The 4485-nt window shown below is 50.5% G+C and overlaps 1 pseudogene; it reads right to left on the bottom strand.

Moving 5' to 3' along the window:
* Window positions 1-1270: 1270 nt before the first annotated feature.
* Window positions 1271-1424, bottom strand: LOC128288996 (5.8S ribosomal RNA; annotated as a pseudogene).
* Window positions 1425-4485: the final 3061 nt, after the last annotated feature.

Below are 4485 nucleotides of genomic sequence, written 5' to 3' on the forward strand. Positions count from 1 at the left end.
TCGATTAGTGGCGGCTCAGCAAGCGCCGCGCGCGTCCTACCTATTTAAAGTTTGAGAATAGGTCGAGGTGTTGCGCCCGATGCCTCTAATAATTGGCTTTGCAGATAGAACTTCGCTAAGGCTCCGGCTATCTGAGGAAACTTGGAGGAACCGACTACTAGGCAGTTCGATTAGTCTTCGCCCTATACCCATATCGAACGAGCGATTTATGCGTCGGTATCGGCTGAGCCTCCACGAGTTTCCTCTGGCCGCCCTTCGAGGCATAGTTCACCATCTTCCGGGTCCCGACGAAGCATGCTCTCCTCGAACCCTTCTCAAAAAGATCAAGGTCGATCGGTGGTGCACCGTGAGGATCCATAATCAGCTTCCTTCGTCTTTGGGTTTTCTAGCTGTTGACTTCGCACATGTCGAGACTCCTTAGTAAAGTGTTTCAAAGGCGGGCCAAATAGGGAAACCATGAGCCCGGCCTTCGAACCTGCGAGTCTTAAAACACGTCGAGGCAGCGCGTCTTTGGAATCCACGATCGGCGGCAGCGTCTCCACAGCGTATCAAGGCCGGGCTTGGGCGCCGCCACGACCGCGTCGGTCGCGCCCGGCCGTCGCGGACCCGGCTCTCCGTTCCACATCCGGCCAAAGGCGTATCGTCGGCCCCATCCGCTTCCCTCCGACAATTTCAAGCACTCTTTGACTCTCTTTTCAAAGTCCTTTTCATCTTTCCCTCGCGGTACTTGTTACGCTTATCGGTCTCGCCGTATTTAGCCTGGGCCAGAATTACTGCCCGATTAAGTGCATTCCCAAACAACTTGACTCGTGAAGCGGCGCCTCGTAGTGCGACGGTCCGGACACGACAGCAGGCTCTCACCTCTCTGGCGCCCTTTCCGGGGACTTGGGCGATCCGCGTGAGGGCCTTCTCGGACTTCTGATTCGAGCTTTGGTGGCGCCGATTCTCAAAATTGGGCTTTTCGGTTCACTCGCCGTTACTAGGGAATCTGGTAAGTTTCTTTTCCTCGCTTATTGATATGCTTAAACTCGGTAGCGTAATCACTTTGACACAGGAATTCGCGATCACGATCTGCGAAAAGGTTTAAAGGTCTCGATCGACAAGCAGCGCGACAACGAGCGAGGTTGCTACGGCGTACCGCCGTCGTCCCGGCGATTATCGTTGAGACTCAAATTTAGGCCAACGGCGGCTATGGCGCCGCGGGAGGCCAATTTTACTTCTTGGTCCAGCAGGAGTCGAGGATCGGGGTTGGATAGAAGCGACGATCACGTGACACCAGGCGAGCGTGCCTCGGCCTAATGGATTGAGGCGCAACTTGCGTTCAAAGACTTCGATGGTTCACGGGATTACGCAATTCACACCAAGTATCGCATTTCGCTCGTTCTTCATCGATCACGAGGCCGAGATATCCGTTGCGAAGTCGTTCTATATACTTTGGGACAAAGAACAACATCAACTGAAGCGCGACACATGAGCGGTGCGGCGGCGGAGATGTGTCCCTTTTTCATTTGATTCCTTGGCGCGATTCGCGTAGAGGGTTCATTCGTTTTACATCGAAGAGGTTGATCGACATCTCACCCACCCAATGGGCGGAGGGCGGCAGGGACGGTCGCTCCGACATCTTGAGGATAGCAGCGGCGACGATGCACCGCACCACCGCCGATGTTGTATACAATGCGTTCCGAAGTCGTTACGCTAAGCGAGTTTTGACAATGATCCTTCCATGAGTTCACCTCACGGAAACCTTATTCGACTTCTCCTTCCTCAAATGATAAGGTTCGATGGACTTCTCATGACGTCGCGAGCGGCGAACCCCACGTCGCCAGCGATCAGAACACTTCCGGACCATTCAATCGGTAGGGGCGGCAGGCGGTGTGTACAAAAGGCGGGGGCGTAGTCAGCGGTGATGACTCGCGCTTACTAGGAATTCCTCGTTGAAGACCAACAATTGCAATGATCTATCCCCATCACGATGAAATTTCAAAGATTACGGGCACTGTCGGCCAAGGCTATAGACTTCGTTGAATACATCGATTGTGGCGGCGCGTCTGACCCGAACATCTAAGGGCATCACAGGACTGTTATTGCCTCAAACTTGATGGCCTAAAGGCCATAGTCCCTCTAAGAAGCTAGCCACGGAGGATCACCTCCTTGTAGCTAGTTAGCGGTGAGGTCTCGTTAGATTAGCAGAATTAACGGACAAATCGCTCAGCCAACTAAAACGGCCATGCACCACCACCCATAGAATCAAGAAAAGAGCTCTCGATCTGTCAATCCTTACTATGTCGGACTGGTAAGTTTCCGTGTTGAGTCAAATTAAGCGCATGAGCTCCCTCCTGATGGTGCCCTTGAGTCAATTCCTTTAAGTTTCGACCTTGCGACCATACTCCCGGAACCCAAAGACTTTGATTTCTCGTAAGGTCTTGCGTGAGTCTAAAAGCAACATCCGTAGATCCACAGTGCGGCATCGTTTATGGTTGAGACTAGGGCGGTGTCGATCGTCTTGAGCCCCAACTTTCGTTCTTGATTAATGAAAACATCCTTGGCAAATGCTTTTCGCGATTGTTAAGTCTTTCATAAATCCAAGAATTTCACCTCGACTATGAAATCTGAATGCCCTCATTGTCCACATTAATCATTACTCCGATCCAGAAGGCCAATACAATAAGTTGAAATCCCAAAGGCCAATACACTTTTTTATTAGCGCTCCTACACATCAGAGGCACCAAGGTGCGATGTTGTAATGACCTTTCCGCGGGATGGCCTACGTTGCGGATGTTTCAGAGGCTCCGTACATGCACGAAATAGGGGCAATTTTTTCGCCACTTACACTTGGTATTTTAATTGAAAATTTCTTGTTGGCCCAAAAGAAATACAAGAAGTCGAATGAAATATGGCATGATGTACGGCGAGAAAATTGAACAAGTGCTTGGACAACGGCCCCGTAGTGCCATGTTTCTGAGGCGGCGAATGAAGTGTTTAACATAGAAATTTTTACATTGGCCCAAAACAAAGAACAAATACAAAAAGCGAATGAAGTATGGCATGGCATGTGGCCGGCGAGAAAAATTGAACAAGTGCGGACCACCAGGTTGGGGCTACGCACCCGCACCACCACAGCCCGTTGTGCCATATTTCAGAGGCGGCCAAGTGTTTAACTAACTCCTTACTAAGTCCCCCACTTGGGGACCCCAAGGTTGGGGCGTGCAAAGAACAATGGGGGATCGGAAGGGAGATGAGGGAGGGGCGAATCGAGGCGACAAAAGTGAATCTCGGTGGATCGTGGCGGCAAGGCCACTCTGCCACCTAATACCCGTCGCGTATTTAAGTCATCGCAAAGGATTCTACCGCGCTCGGTGGGAATTATGCTCAAGGCGCCGCGACTTGTCCGTCATGATCATTGCACCTCGACACGTGCCCTTGGGGCCAAAGGCCCTCTGCGAGTCGGCAATCGAGGCGACAATGCGTAGCGTCGTCGCTTCTAACTGGATTCGACTTAGGCGTTCGGTCATAATCCGGTATACCGCGGTAACCAGCGCCGCGGCTTTTCAACCAAGCGCGATGACCAATTGTGCGAATCAGCAGTTCCTCGTACTAGGTTGAATTACTATTGCGGGCGGCCATCGGAAGGTAAAACTAACTTTGTCTCACGACGGTCAAACCCGACTCCGTTCCCTATTGGTGGGTGAACAATCCAACACTTGGTGAATACGCTTCACAATGATAGGAAGGCCGACATCGAAGGATCAAAAAGCAGCGTCGCTATGAGCGCTTTCTTGCCACAAGCCGATTATCCTTGTGGTAACTTTTACGACACCTCTAGCTTCAAATTAGAAGGTCTAAAGGATCGATAGGCCACGCTTTCACGGTTTGTATTACGTCTGGAAATCGAATCAAGCGAGCTTTTACCTTTTGTTTCACGAGATTTACATTCTCGTTGAGCTCATCTTAGGACACTGCGTTATCTTTTAACGGATGTGCTTGACCAAACTCCCACGACAATGTCTTCCTTGGATCGACTGCTTTGAAGCGAGCCTTGGGTCCAAAGAGGGCCGTCCGCCTCCGATTCACGGAATAAGTAAAATAACGTTAAAAGTAGTGGTATTTCAATTTAGCTTTGAGAGCTCCCACTTATCCTACACCTCTCAAGTCATTTCACAAAGTGGGACTAGAGTCAAGCTCAACGAGTCTTCTTTCCGGTGATTACTTAAGCCGTTCCCTTAGGCGTGGTTTTCTTGGATAGTAAAGCGGGGCGGTGGGAATCTCGTTAATCCATTCAAAGCGTCACGAATTAGATGGCGAGGCATTTGGCTACCTTAAGAGAGTCATAGTTACTCTGCATGGTTTACCAGCGCTTGGTTGAATCTCTTCACTTTGACATTGAGCCTTTGGGCAAAAATCACATTGCGTGAGCATCGCGAGACCATCGCAATGCTTTGTTTTAATTAAGCAGTCGGATTCCCTAGTCGTACCGGTTCTAAGTCA

Source organism: Gossypium arboreum, unplaced genomic scaffold, assembly GCF_025698485.1.
Source record: "Gossypium arboreum isolate Shixiya-1 unplaced genomic scaffold, ASM2569848v2 Contig00373, whole genome shotgun sequence".
Lineage (NCBI taxonomy): Eukaryota > Viridiplantae > Streptophyta > Magnoliopsida > Malvales > Malvaceae > Gossypium > Gossypium arboreum.